The sequence below is a fragment of the Ursus maritimus genome, unplaced genomic scaffold, assembly GCF_017311325.1.
Source record: "Ursus maritimus isolate PB19 unplaced genomic scaffold, ASM1731132v1 scaffold_3, whole genome shotgun sequence".
Lineage (NCBI taxonomy): Eukaryota > Metazoa > Chordata > Mammalia > Carnivora > Ursidae > Ursus > Ursus maritimus.
The window spans coordinates 54,431,986-54,448,191 of NW_024425563.1; the positions used below are offsets into that span (position 1 = coordinate 54,431,986).

The following is a 16,206-nucleotide window of genomic DNA, read 5'->3' on the forward strand; positions in this document are numbered from 1 at the left end:
GGGATTCTTTTAAGTAAAGTGAAAACTGACTTGTCCATAAAATATATTTAGAAATGACACTTGTCATTCACAGACCTAACCTAAAGTGCATACAAATTCATAAAATGCACTTCCAGTACCATGGGAAGGAATCATAAAAAAATTTAATATAATTCTAAATATAAAAGTCATCTACTTTGTGGACAGATACATTTTTAATCATTCAATAGTTTTTTGTTTGTTTTGTTTTGTTTTGTTTTTTTAGGAAGGGAGAGAAAGAAAGGAGAGACGGTGAGGGACAGGACAGAGGGAGAGGGAGAGAGAGAATCTTAAGCAGGCTCCAAACCCAATGCAGAACCCAATGCAGGGCTCAATTCCACAACCCTGAGATCAATCCTGAGCTGAAATCTAGGACGCTCAACCAACTGAGCCACCCAGGGGCCCCAATCCTTCAGTAGGTTTTATAAAGATCAACGGTCTTCAAAGCTGATTGTAATTTTGTTAATAATTATGCTAATGTAGGGGCACCTGTCTGGCTCAGTCAGTTAAGCCTCCAACTCTTGATATCAGCTCAGGTCGTGATATCAGGGTCCTGGGATGGAGTCCTGCCTCAGGCTCTGCACTCAGCACAGAGCCTGCTTGGGTTTCTTTCTCTCCTCTCCCTCCGCCCCTTCCTCCAGCTCATGAGTGTGCTCTCTATCAAATAAATAAATAAAAATCTAAAAAAATATTATGCTGATGTAGACCGATAAATTGGTTTTCTGCTTATCATGATATGGCATTGAGATTAAGTATGTCGTCCTAATTGCCTTCTGTTTGGGAATCACTTCAGTTACTGCTGTTCTCTATCACTGCTAATAATTCAACATCCATATCACATATTTCCTCTTCAAAATACTGCTCAAAGAGCTTACCTAACCTACACAGAGTATGGAAGGACTAAAGAAACATATAAATTGAAGTTTTAAAAGTTGCTTACTATTTATTTTAGCAAGTATTTCCATCCAAAATCTGTGTCACGTGGTAGAAATAGCTTACATTATGTCTACATGGTAGAACTGGATTCTGTTGAATGTTGATGCTATTTCTTCATTGGCTTTTGACCACATTTAAGTCTCAGAACGCAGTTAGACTAATAGGGTATCAAAAGAGCCCATTTACCCTGATGATGGCTCCGTGCAGATTGATCCAAGGCAAGAAGAAAACACAGGATCATGGACATCCGTGCCGTGTGCCATAGTGGTACCTCATTTCTTCTACTGACCAAAAGGCTAACGCTGAGCGCTGAGCGTATGGATCTTACAACCCATTGCTTCTCTTACTTGCTGTGAGATGCACCTGGCTTCTGGGTGGCGCCACTTCCATTACAGCTTCTGCCACCATCCAGCTCCTAGAACAGCCCCCACCCCCCATCTTTCCCTGGCCTTCCTGAAGCTGCAGCACTGTTTTCTCTCACATCCGGGTTCTCCTATTCTCCCTCTCATCTGAATCCTACCTACCCCAGCAGTAAGTCCCGGCTTCTAACTGGCTCAGACTAAAAGCACTTATTTTATATCTGAAAGCACCCTAGGTATTAGGAAACCAGAATTCACTGCATGTTGATTTTGACTCAAAGAATGCTTGTTATAGGGGGAGAGAATGATAACAAGGAAAAGAAATAAATGCTTCATTTCATACGAGACTTCATGATTATATGAGGAGTTCTTCTGTTTTGCTTTTACTCAAGAGACGATCCAAATCCTTAGCCCTATGGTCCCTCTCTTAGGAGAATTCTAATAATAAGGTTAGAAATTGCTTTCCCAAAAGAGGAATTAACAATCACTCTTATAAGTCAAACGACAAACCTACTGCATATTTTATAAGCAGCTTAGGATGACAATAAAATGAAATAACAACTAATTTAACCTGATTTATTTGGAAACCTAGATGTATGATATGTGTGCAAATTTTAAAAACCATTGTTTACCTCATGCTGTATTTCATTTTGACTTCTTTGGAGTTCAACTTTAACCTACTTGAACAAATGTACAAAATTGTAAAAGTATGTATAAATGCATATTCATTTTTCCATGCGCAAGGTTCAAATTCTCTTGCCCAAACTTGTGATCATTTTATCAGAACTCAGTAGCATTCTAAGAGAGAAAGAAAAGCATCAAATGAAGCATTTCTAGATTTTATGCATGGGGGAGACTCTGAACAAATTCATGTTAACGGCTGGACAAGGCTTTTTGTTTTGTTTTATTTTGTTTTGTTTTGCAAGACTTATGTCATCTGTTAAAATAGGGTCATCTTGATACTTCCAAAATACAACTGCTTAGTAGAGGGAAGTTTATATGTAGGATGAATTGTATTTCAACTTTGATTTTTTTTTCTTAGTTCCTCAAATTCTCTAACTCTGATTCCTACTCATGTTTAAGATAGATGACATTTTTCTCTACCAGTAGATAGGTATTTACTACCCAAAGGGATAAAATTAAAATGATGAATAGAAGCTGTACAGATAAAGAGTTCAGTTTACAGATAAAGAGTTCAGTTTATTTGCTCCTTAATTTCCCCATCCAGAGCTTCTTTTCTGAGCAAATCCCTTTGGCCATAAAGCTCACTGAATCTGGAATACAACAGATAGGTTGCCAGGATTCCAAAGAATTGATTTAGAAAGTTGTTCATTATACTTGGAAAAAGTATCTTCAGCTAAAGTCATTAATTTGTTTCAATAAGGAGACTGTAAAAGGAATTAAAACTAATCCTTAGCTATGTTTGTTTTATACTTTTTACCTCCATTTTACATTAATTAATTAACTTTTCTCTTATTTTCATAGAGTGGTTACATAATTCACCTGTTCTTAGTTCTGGTGAAAGTTAACAAAATATTTTTTTTCCCCAAAAGAGATACATGTCTTTGGTAGAATATAAATTGTAGAATTGATAAAGATATTTTTACCCCGAAGATATTTTCTTATTCCTCTTTTTACTATATTTGCAAGGGGGGGATATCCACCCTATGTTTAAAATTCTCCCTGAGCTCTGAAAATCTTCCAGCTGTATCTTGGAAAAAAAGGAGACTTTGGCTTTTGACTCTCTTTCCTGTATTATGGAGAAGAGCCTGGCTGTTTTCATAAACAGTGGCCAGCTGTTCAACTTTTAATACTCTTCAGCAATCTTCCACTTTTCACAGGGGAAACACATCTTGATTGCATCTTCTTCTGCCTCAGTTAAGACACTCATTAGAAGATTTTGAATGTAAATGCTTCCTTAACCAAGACACTCAAAAAATGTGCTTAGCCGCTGGTCTGAACCTAGAAGTTGCCTATAAGTTTCAACGGCCTCCTCTTATTTATAAAGCAGATTGTTCAAGGATGTTTGGGAATCTATTAGAGTAAGAAACTATTTAAGTAAGAGGACAGCTGAAGGACAAGTAAATGCTGGGCACTTATGAGAACTGGGTGCCAAACCATGTAAATTTATCTCACACAATTAGCAAATTAAGCAGCCTCGTGGAAATGTTATGAGAGCAGCAGACGCTTCTAGTGTCCACGACCCGTTCCGCCATGTTAAGTGCCTGAAGAACAGCAGTACAGTTGTCCAGTGTGGTCAAACATACTGTCACAAAGATTCTGCTTCCCAGCATGATCAGAACACAAGGAGTGCAAAGCCCTAAGTTGATCCATCCATAGGAACAGAAATGCTTTATTTTTTTAAATATTTACCCCAAAGACTGATAAAATAGTAGAAAAGAACTGAAGGAGAAGGAATAAACGAAAATACAGACAACATTTTTAAGGAAAATAAAAATAGACTGAATGTTTTTACTAGACTTTTCAAATTGAAGAACAATATTAATTATGCTCAAACAAAATATTTACTTTTGAGCAAAAGCTATCAGCTAAAGAAAATACCACTATTATAATAGAATCCAAATGATGAGAATAAATATTCTGGGAAGACCTCCTATTCTTATTAGACAAAGGATGAATTTAGACTTGGATGTGGTTATGGATATGAGTAAAGACATGGAAAAGTTTTAAAAAATGAAAGTAGACATGGACATAAACTTGTTCTAAAGATACCTACTTTTTAAATGTAGACAACTATAGACAGGGATCACATAGGGATGGGAAGGGAAGGAAATGAGAGGGGGAAACTGAAAAATATGTTCCACACAATAATTCAAATATTTAATGAAGAAAAATTCCTGAGTGAAAAGTTGTTCAACCATTATTTCCTCAGAATAGTATGAGTTACTTTTCAATTCAATATGGAGATTTTTTAAGTCTTTCTAATAGTCCTTAATGGCAAAGGTGTTACATGAAGTCCAGTGTAACTCAGAGTCTGTTTCTTGTGTATTTTCCTTACTAAATCAGTGCTTCTAAGCTTGCAATTCCATAGGGGATTTTGAACTAAGGAACTTTAGCAAATGGAAGGATAAATATCAGAAGGTTTCCTGCTAAGTAATTTAAAATGTCAACAGAGTGCAAAGTTTAAGCATTCTGAAGTATTTTGAAATAAGATTATGGGCAGTTTTCCTGAATATTTATAATGAGATCAATTGATCAATTGGATCTAACCAATAAAATAATCAGGCTTTTTTTTCCCCATTATATCTCAGGTACCTCTATAATTTGTTAAAACATAACATGCAAACACAACTTTCACAAAAAATAATTCATGTCTGATTTAGAGACTCACTGACATTTAGAATTTATACCTGCCAGTAACTATGGATTTGCCATGAAAGTATTCTCCCAAAAAAAGAAAGGAAAAGCTCAACTATCAAGAATAATTTAAACCTTCAAAAAAAGAATACTATTTTCAACTTACATAAAATGTCTCCATGTATAAAACACTTTGGCAGCCATCATATCATTTGATTCCCTCAACAACCCTGTGAAGTTGGCCAAGCACCACTTTTCCCATTTTCCAGATGAAGAAGTTGAGTTTCCATGCCTTGTCTCAGAACAGTATGCTAGTTACACTGAGATACCTGAATTCCAACCAGTTTTGTCCGACTCCCAACATTCCTCCATTCCTGCGTCATCTGCCAAAACAGCTACAGGAGATGAAGAATGACCAAAATGCCAGAATTAACTAAAAGACTATTTTTGTTTTCTAATTAAAGCTTTTTTTGGTGTGAAGAAACAGGATAATTTAAGAATATTATTATTAAGAATAACAGGTTAACAAACTTTGCATCAATTTAATTCTTCTCCAATTCAAAGAGTTTAATGAAATTGCTATTGGGATGACAAAAAAAAAAAAAAAACAACAACAACAACAAACAACTCCAAAATATAAACATGCAGATCAAATCTAGGAGTACAGTGATACTCGCTGAAATTCAGAACTGCTGTTCCTTCTCTGGTTAATTAATATGATTTTAAGTATTTCATATGGGAGGATTTTTTTTTTTTTTTGGAAAAAAAATGAAATGAACCTAAGATTGACTGGAATTTACAAGCTCATTTAAAGAAAAGTCTCAACTATTTTTTTCTTACAAACGTAATACCTCCCCAGATGGCAGTCTTTGTAGTTTGTGGCACTGATTCAAAAGGCATATTAACTGCCACTCTCTGAGCTGCATCAAGCATTTACAGGCCTCTCTACAGAATGGGTTCAACAGTAATTAAAATAACACCCTTCCTTGGGGTGAAGTTACACTTGAAGAGTTTGGGGATTTTTTTTTTCCCCTTTCCTTTGGGTAAATAATTCCTTTCCCAAAAACATATGAGAAAAAGATGAGAATGGAAAGACCTTGAGAGAAAGGAGACAGAGGTGTGTGTGTGAGGGGGAGGGGTAGTGAAGAGAGGGAGGGGGGTGGGAGGAGGAGAGAGAGAGGAACAGATTCAAAACAGTACACCAAAGTGAACTAACAAGTTCCATAAACTATGTGAAAATATCGGTATTTCTTTCATTCCCTACCAGACATTGATAGACAAACAGGTTTAAAAAAAAAAAAAAAAAAAAAGGCAAGGGGAAAAATACCATTTACTCACTGTAGCAGCAGGAAATCAAGGAAAGAAAATAAACAGGGCTTGAATTGTGGGCCTTTAACCTGCTAGTCAGACAGTTTCGTTCTGTATGTATTTGTGTGCTGGTAAATGGCGAAGGGGAGGTAAAAGGACGGGGCCTTGTGGGATTCTTGGGACTCCCACAGCTACCAGTCCAGCTGTACAAACACGCACAAGCTTTGTTAAGGTACAGTGGGCAGCAGGCTGAAACTGCTGAGCTATCTGACCTATAAATCCCTCGCAAAAGCTCCACTTGAGGGGAAGCCAGAAGTTATGTGTAAATGTTTTATCCAGCCAGAAGCCAGCTATTGGTCATTTCCGTCTCCCCTCTCTCTCTCTCCTCTCAATGGATACTCTGACTGGCAACATTTAGAGTAGTATGTTTAGATGCATAAATGACTATCTTAAATTCTACTTCCCTCTAGGCCAAAACAAGAAAGGCAATAATGACTCAGAAGCTCCTCCTTCATGTCTCTATGGCTTGGGACATATGTTCCACAATTGTGAGCAATAAATTTAGGCAGAGCAATGGAAATTCTGTTACTGTTCTTTTCTTTAAATTTCTTTTTCAAACTCAATAAGTGTTTCATTTTAAAATTACCACAAATCTACACACACACACACACACACACATACATTTTAAATAACTCAGGCTCAAAGGATTTGAGATATTCCTCTAAATATGATGCCACTTACTTTGCCCCAGTTTTTCACTTTCCTTTTAGCCTGATTCACAGCAGATAATCTTAGCATGGCATATTGTATCTTGAGTGCAAACAATGAAAGATTCTAAATTGCTAACCTCAAGAAGAACCTTCCTAAGATTTTTTTTCCTTTTCTAAACATTTCTGAACTCTACGTGACCTCCTTTTATGAAGCCTCCAAATGACACCCAAACACCTTAAACATCGTGCAGTTAGTAAGCTATACAAACTATTAAAAAGCTGAAGAAAATGACACGGAACAATGACAAGTGAAGCAGATAAATTTAAGCAGAAAATGGCTTTTGCAAACATCCAGAAAGCTAGAGAAGTCTCCAGGTTGAAAATACAAAATCCAAGAGAGAGAAAAAAAATTCAGTCCACACTAAAAACAAGAGATATACACCAACACAGAGGCACATGTGCTCTGCAGTGAGAAATTTTGGTAGCATTTGAGTAATAGGAAACATTCAGAGAAATTAAACAGAAGTTGCATTTTTCTGAAATGTCATTCTGTGTCTAAAGATTTACTTCAATAAATGTTCACTGACTCTCTATATAACACTGAGCATCAGATTGGGAATGTGGGGAACAAGAGGAGACTCGCAGCTCTTGCTATTTTACCAGAATATGTGCTCTGATAGAGAAGATAAAACAAGCACGCACCCAGGACAAAAAGAAGTACAGCAGAAAAGGACAAATGCATGACAGTGGGAATTCAGAGATGGCAAGAAGTATTACAGAGGACAGAAGTCAATAAAAAAATATGCCTGGAACATCACCATCTTCTTGAAGTATGCCATGTGAAGGATCATGAATAACTACCATTACGTTAAAATAATGAAAAGAAGGCAAAGGAATAGGGATGACTTGTGGAAAAAAGAGATGCTGGCCAGACAGAATGGTAATTTCTTTTTTTTTTTTTTTAAGATTTTATTTTTTTATGTGACAGAGAGAGAGCATGAGCAGGGGGAGGGGCAGAGGAAGTGGGAGAAGCAGGCTCCCCACTGAGCAGAGAGTCTGACATGGGGTTCAATCCCAGGACCCTGGGATCGTGACCTGAGCCGAAGGCAGACGCTTAACCGAATGAGCCACCCAGGCACCCCCAGAATGGTAATTTCTTAATAAAAGGATTGTAGCTCAACAAAGGCAACCTGAGGCAGGATCTAGTCTTCTGATATGGATTCGGCTTTACATGACCTCCAGGACCCCAGAAAAGTCTAGTGATGTCAATGTTGTATCTGCGCTTTCTCTAATGAAACTGATATACGAATACTACAGCTTATCTTGCCATCATTTCTGTCTTTCTAGTTATTCTACATGTCAGCTACCTAAGTGTTCTCCAGCTATCTCCAATATTCTAAAAAACAGCAAATAAACTCCTAATATATTCAGGTTTTAGTAATAAAACAAGGTATACAGCAATTTTGACATTGGTAAATCAAGATGATGTTAGTAATCACTACTTGTGGCAGCTGTGGCTTGACGGTAGTTTATCTATTGCCTTTTGTCTTGTGAACTAAAAAGGACATAGGCAATATACTGGCCAGGACCCAGGATAAATTCAGCAGAAAAATAATAGCACAGAACCACAAAGGGTAAAGCTCTGACCATTATGACAGGGACCCAGGACTTCAACTAAACACGTAATAGTGCATCACCTCACTTTGTCATTCTTTCACACATTAAAAAATTTGCCACTTCAAATCCAAAGATATTAGATATTGAATTTTATCAGTTTGAAACCACTTGGAAGATTGAGAAAAAGAAAAGAGAATACTCAGCTAAATACGCAAAGAGGGACAAAACAAATTTAAAAACTATGAAGATAATAGATGTATCAAAAGCAGCCATATTCTTCAATGGAAAGGTTATTGACTCAAGATTTAGGACAATCAATTGCTCCAATGAGTATCCTTGTGATCCACCAAAGTTACCCAATTGTTCCTTGCTTTGCTTCATGCATCTATAAAACCGGAAAAGCAACTGTTCTCACTTCCTACCTCACATGGATGTGAAAATATTTTAAAGTTATTTGCAATATTATTAACAGAATGCCTTATAATAACTGCAATTAATTACTAAATATAAAGTAATGGAATGCATTAAAAGTAGTCATCCACCCATAACCAAATGTAATTAAGCAAATTTCATAAATTAACCAAATTTCATAAAATTTATTATTTAGATTCATAAGTATTCCAAACACCAAAGACAAATTATTATTTTTATGGTTATCATTTCAACATTTTTGTTCCTTTTATGGCAAAATTTTTGTCAAACACTGACACAGTGGAGTACATTAGAATTCTGACTTGGTGGCTCAGACTAGTGCATGTTTTCCGTTGCATTCTAAGCTCTATTACTCCTACTATCTTCCTGGAATACAAACTAGATAGTGATAACACGAGTTTTTTCATTATTAGAAAATATACTTTAATGATTGATTAGTGTGACTGACAAGATACTCTATAATGTTTTCGATGCATATGATATATAGGGACAGTAGTTTTTAAAACCTCTCACCAACAGAATATTCATGCCTTGGGAAAGCATTTTAAAGCATGGTATGTTAGAAAATATTTTATGTAATTTCATTGGGTTATTCCCTGTGTAGATATTAACCCTTGGTAATTCTCTCAATTTCACAATATAAAATTTAATTACTAAATGCAATTATCTCATATTCTCACCATTATAGGTATTTTATTTTCTTTGGGCTATACACCTACACACACAGATATACAGATAGATAATATACAGATACAGTCATAAAGAGACAGAGATACTCAATTGACAGAGTAAAGATACGTTTACTAAATTATAGTTTGAGAAGGGATCTGATATTTCTTGAGTTGACTATGTGTCATAAATACACAACACCAGACACTGTACATATGACTGAAGCCTCATATGAATCATGTGAAATAGGTATTTTTGTTCCCTGTTCTTTCTACCAATCTATCAAACGTGAGGATTTGCAGTTATACTCTAAGTAAGTCCTCTGGGGCACTGCTTTAATCAGACCAGTTCTACTTTTATTTATTTGTTTATGGAGCCATGCAAGATTTCATTTGAACAGAGATTTTCATGACCAACGAGTTAGGAAACTATTGTTTTATACTAAAGAGCTCCCTGAGCATCAGGATTGGTCTTTTCTAGTCCTGTGTATTTATGATTGAGAAGTCGGGAAATCACCACTGAAAATTCATAATAGCCTGACTCTCTCCAAAGGGAAGCAAAATTGTGCTGGAGTTAAGAATTTCCTTGCTTAGGAAAATTTAACTTTGTTATATGATCTACTTACAACTTTATGGTAAACAGTGCAGTTAATACCCATGTTTGCAGGAGACCTTAACCTGTACTTTCACTAACATAAACAATACCAACAGTATGAAATGGGAAAACAGAATAAAACACTTGCATTTAAAAATGCACTTGGCTTTTTTCCCAAAACCCGTAATGTCAGTCTAATTATGAGAAAAACATTAGACGAACCCAAATCAAGGGATATTCTACCAACTACCTGATCAGAACTTCTCAAAATTGGTAAGGTCATCAGAAATAAAGAAAGCCTGAGAAACTGTCACAGCCAAGAAAAGGCTAAGGAAGCGTGACTACTAATTGTAATGTGATATCATGGGTGGAACAGAAAAAGAACACTGGGTGCAAACTAAGGAAATCTCAAAAAGTAAAGGCATCAGTTAAGAATAATATATCAATACTGGTTCATTAACTGTGATAACTGCATATACTAATGTAAGATATAACAATAGGGGAAATTATGAGGGGCAGGTGGGTATTCTCTACACCATCTTTATAATTTTTCTATAAATCTAAGACTATTCTAGAATAAAAACTGAATTTTTAAAATGTGAAGTATGCACTTGGTAAAAATACCCATATCAAAATTCGATTAAACAGGAATCTGTGGTAACCACATGTAGTTCTTATAAAGCAGAAGGAGAAATATTGGTTAAAAGAGTGGAAATGTAAATTGTGTTTGTTTCTGAGTAATTTGCTTGTTCTTTATTTCACCTCTGTAACCATGGGAGCAAAGTAGATTCCAAATTTAAATTTTTAAATTACTCTAATAATGTAATAAGCAAATTATCTATATTTCATTAAAACACATTTTGGTATTGAGAAGCACCAACTTAAACTCCTCAAATTTAAAATTTCTGTATAGGTAAGTAGTGAAGCAAGGAATCTAAATATAACAGCCCTAGGTGTTAGTGTACATAGGAACAGCTATCATATTTGTATGAAACAGTTGTGAAATTTATTCCTTCTAAATTTGGCATCAGGAAAATGGCATCATTATCTTTATGTGAAGTATAAATACTAGATTATGGTCTCATCATATGTGTCCACTGAATGCTTGAACAACTGGTCAAAGAAAACAACATCTTTCAAAACGACTATCTGGTGCCCCTGGTGAAGGAATCACTTTTTTTTTAGACCCCAGTGATAAGATAGATATATCCAGAAAATTTATATCATTGAACAGACACAAATCTAGAAGCACACACCGGATCTCCTTTAGCATACCTTCCGCACTTTGCACAAGGCACAGCCAAGACACTGAGGGCAAAGCATCTCCTTTCTTTTCCCAAGATTTCCAAGATTGACAAATTCACTCATTCTTGGAGGTTTATCAACCTCAAAGCATTGCTTCCTTACATCTACTCACCATTCTTTTTAAATCTAAGTATGCATTTTAAAATCGAAATATACTTTACCTTGAGAAATTCTCCACCAAAAGACAGCAAACTGATTACCATTCCTCTCTAAAAAAAAACAAAAGAGAAAGAAAACCTCTTTTAAGACAGCACATATAACAAATGTTAATGCTGAACTGCTAATTATAGCATAGGTTAAACCATGTAAAGGTACTGTAGACCAGTATCAATGTAACATTACTAACTTGTGTGGCAACAGATAGCTCATTACCATTACAAAGGCATTACTAAGAGTTCTTCCTGTATTACAACATTGTGCATTGCCCCACCTTAGAGAATCAACTCCTCAATTTGTAAAGGAATCCTATATCTTAATTTGATAGCCTAGAATTGGAACCAGCAGGGTACTAACCCCTCATAACAATGGAAACAGAATTATGAACTGCTCATGTCACCTCCACATTGTCAATAAGAAAAATAACAGCTAACAATGGCACATGGAACCAAAAAAAAAAAAAAAATCTAAAATCTAGCTTCTCTAGAAACAGAAAAAAAAAAGTAGATTCATAAGTAAGGTGGTGTGAGTGTATTGGGGGGCGAAGTACTGGGAAAGGAGGAATACGAAGGATGAATAAGAGAAGTGAACCTTAAAAAAAAAAAAGAGCTGACATATTCCTTTAAGTAAAAATACAAGAAGACACTGGAAAATAGCATAATGGAAAGAAAGACTTGAATTACTATCCATTAATCAAAAGGAACAAGCATGCTTCTTTTCTTCTGACCTCAAGGAAACACAGTATTTTTGTCTGCCCAAAACCTTCTTAACCATCCCTAGCTACTGTTGTTAACTCAGCTATGCACATCTCTGCGGGGAAGACTTCATTCTTCTTAAGCAAAAGGAAACATCCCAATTGATAGAAATGGTTAGCATGCTTTAGAAAGGTACTATAGAACAGCAGATAATAAAGTGCTCAAGTTCAAAAATATATTAACATTGTTTAGGGTCATGTTTCTTATAAGAGATGATGTTTTTCTAGGGGAATTTTAGCTGTTCCCAACCATTCACACTGTTTGAAGTGCTCTCTAAGAGCCTTCGAGCCAACTCAGCTAGTAATCTCCTTACACTTTGATGTTTCACCATGACTAGGCTCCAGGAGTTGCCCAAACAAAAAGATGACACATCCAAATGATGTGTGTGTGTTTTTGTGGTAGACTCATAAAAAGATGCTGGAAGTAGAATAAAAATTGTATATCCTTACATTTCTACATTCCTCCCCATGTGTATTTGTGCATAAGAACATGGTATGTCTGGTTTTGTCATTTTGGCAGACGCTATTATTTGCCCACCCACCAGGCATTCTCATCCCCTTCCTAGTTGCTAGACTGCCTCAACATTTTAGAGGTATTTACTCTCCTATAAACTTAAGAAGGTCACCCTGCTTCCAGGAGTGAATGCAGATTAATCTTTCCAAGCAATCAAGATCACTTCAGACCCCTTGATAGTGGTTAGCTTAAGGGTAGGCCTTAGATGCAAGCCGGACCAATGAGACATAAGGGTGTTTAAGGATTTCTGGGAAAGCTTTCCTTCTCTAGATATCAATAAAAAAAATTCTGCCTGACTCTGGCTGGCATCTAGTGCTATACTGGAGCCAGCACCCATCGGTTCATGATTGCTACGTCTGTAGGCTGCACTCAATGACATCATATAAGAGCTTGAAATTGGCCATGGCTGGGAAAATTCATAACATGGAAATCGTCAAATGCTGCAAGTTAGGATTTTGTTTGTTCTTGTTTTCCAGAGAGTGGGTCACTAAACATTGACCAGAACAGCACTAATAGTATTTTCTGAAGATGTGATGTTTGACTCTAATGACACCATCTTGTCACCATGAGTGTAGACATCCCTCACTGTGACAGTGAGGATAGTGGACATGGGAGTTCGACTGCAATGCTAAACACCTGGGTCCTTTGTAACATTCTTCAGCTACTGAACTAACCCTGGAAACACTTTGCTTCCAGACTTCTTCTTATGTTAGCTAATAGGTCCTCATTGTTTAAATCACTACTACTGGACATCTTGTTATTTTACTTGGAGCTGAAAATAGCATTACAGTTTATGAAATTAGCAATTGGATGGACTCAATTTCTCTACTAAAGAAATTCTGAAATTATATTTATATCCTTTTATCAGAGGAAAGAAGAAATGAGAGGAATATATACTGAAAGCATTTTCATTTTATTCGAAGCTTCAAATTTAAAAAGGGGGGGCATTTAGCAAGAACAAGGTAAAATTGGACCCACTATTTCTTTTCCACATTAGGAATATGATCACCAACATTTTCCTTAATTACATGATTAGGGACACATTTAGTGTTTGTTAAAGCAAGATGTTCTGAGAAAAATAGAAGGGTCACAGCCAGAGCAGCAGGGTGAGCACAACTAACCACTGAAATAACATTATAATAATCACTCTCACCACACAGGGACTACCAGGACACAATCAGATCCAATTCAGCAGACTAGAGTTTAAGTGATGGGATTTCCATGAAGCTGGGATTTTGCCTTGAACATGTTATATTATGTCCTCCAATTCCTTGGGCACTGGGAAGAGGACAGTGTAAAATGAGTTATTCTGGTCTCATCTGAAACCAATTACCATGAGTGGACCCAAATTGCTAGGACGGCTGCTGAGCAGCCGCATCCCAAGCACAGCTGGGAATCAGCTGGTGAGTGCCGTCAAGAACTCTCCCTATCGATTGATTCCAGGCCAGCTTGTGATTGCCTTTCACCTCTCAAGCATCACTTTTCCATTGCTCTAAAAACTGTTCCAAATGGCAAGAATTTGCAAATATAATGAAGTAAGGAGGGGGAAGGGAGAGATTGAGAGAGAGAAGACCCTGCCAGTAGGAAAGATCAGGAAAAAAAGAACGTGGCGTAGGACTGTGATGAATTTTTTTGCTGGTGAATGCTCATTTATCTGGGCTCAATGTTAGAAGGATGCATCTGTCTTCTTCCCCCTGCCAAAACAACCCTTCTTTCATAGAAGCAGAACCCTGTTGTCATTAAATTAATTTTCAAAAAGCAATAATTACAGGTTATTAATTATAAACTTGGATTTCAAATTTTCTTTCATTCTGATCATTTCTTAGTTTAAACTAAGGTTCTTTAGTTTCAAACACACAACCTCTTTCTACAGTAGTTGTTGTGGCTTTCATTTGACACATATGGATGAAATACACAACTCTTGAGTTTCCTAAAAGGTCATTATCAGGCAACGTTTTTAAGAAACATTAGATTTTAGGGATGCCTGGGTGGCTCAGTCGTTAAGCGTTAGGCTCAGGTCATGATCCAGGGTCCTGGGATCGAGCCCAGCATGAGGCTCCCTGTTCAGCGGGAAGCCTGCTTCTCCCTCTCCCACTCCCCCTGCTTGTGTTCCCTCTCTCGCTCTCTCTCTCTGTCAAATAAATAAAATCTTAAAAAAAAAAATTAGATTTTAGCATGCATTGTAAGAAATAATATTTAAGAAAGACAAATCAAAAACGTTAATTTTTTACTATATTTAGCAAGGAACAGAAGATTGAGCAACCAAATAAATGAATATCCTATCTCAGTGGTTCCCAAACTGTGCTGTACACAGGAATTACCTGGAGATAAAAGAATATGGAGCATGGTACCATTTAATCAAGAATATTGAAGGTCAATGTGATCACTCCAAAGGAAATTGAAAAAAAAATAAAAATTAAAATTAAGGCAAAAATTAGTTAAATTGAAAAAAAAAAATGCAAACCACCCTCCAAGAAAGAATTGTTCAAAACCCAAATCTGTTTATATGCGTATATTATCTTAAGGGCAAAACCAAAACTATTTAGGAATAGAAGTACAATAAAGAACCCTGGAAAAAAATACAATTTTGCCAATAAATTTGAAAATTTCGCTATAAAAGTAAGTTTCTTGGAAAGAATTTAAATGACAAAAACAGATTCAAAAATACAAAATACCTCAATGCCCAAATCTTGGTTTCTAAGTACCATTCTCGACAAATAAGAATTAGGTTTCTTGAAGAAATTGCTGTTTCCAGGCCTGTGGAAATTATAATTCTAGAGTATCTCAAAGTACAAGACAGTAAAGTGTTCAGATGTGCTGAAGCCATGTCAAAAGGACATTGGATCCAGCTTAAAGAGCACCAACTCACCAAATCTGGAATAATTTGCTTAATCATGAAACAAAAACTAGTAAAGGACAGCACTAGAAAACATATAAACTAATCTTACTCATGAAAGTGGATGGAAAAAATAGTATATAAAATATTAGTAAACGATCTCAGCAGTATTAAAAAAATATATCATAATGATCATCTTTCCACTCCCATTCTTCTATCCCTAAAATATCTTCTTAAAAAAAACACAAAAACTCCATGGCACTTGATGTAAATATCAATATCTTTACAATGTCCTGCAAGACTTTTCATGATCTGCTCCTTCCCCATTACTTCTCTTATCTCTTTTCCTACTCCTTTCCCCCAGAACACAATCACTCAAACCATCAGGCCTCCTAGATGTTTCTTGAACATTCTAAGCTTTGCTTTGTTAAGATCATGATATATTTTGATGTATTTTCTACTACTGACCCATATTTATATGTCTGAGATAAATCTTATTTGGTAGACTCATTAAAAATTACTCTCTTGGGGCGCCTGGGTGGCTCAGTTGGTTAAGTGTCCTAACTCTTGGTTTTGGCTCAGGTCATGATATCAGGGTTTTGAGATCAAGCACCTCATTGGGCTTCGTGCTGGGTGTGGAGCCTACTTAAGATTCTCTTTCTCCCTCTACCCCTCCTTCC

General features: G+C 36.2%; 1 long non-coding RNA gene across 1 annotated transcript in view; it reads right to left on the minus strand.

The window, feature by feature from the left end:
- Positions 1 to 12,516, minus strand: part of LOC103658854 — a 183,535-nt gene extending 171,019 nt beyond the window's left edge. Inside the window, exon 1 of the long non-coding RNA XR_567298.2 lies at positions 11,428 to 12,516. This is a non-coding gene — a long non-coding RNA (uncharacterized LOC103658854). The remainder of the gene's footprint in view (positions 1 to 11,427) is intronic.
- Positions 12,517 to 16,206: the final 3,690 nt, after the last annotated feature.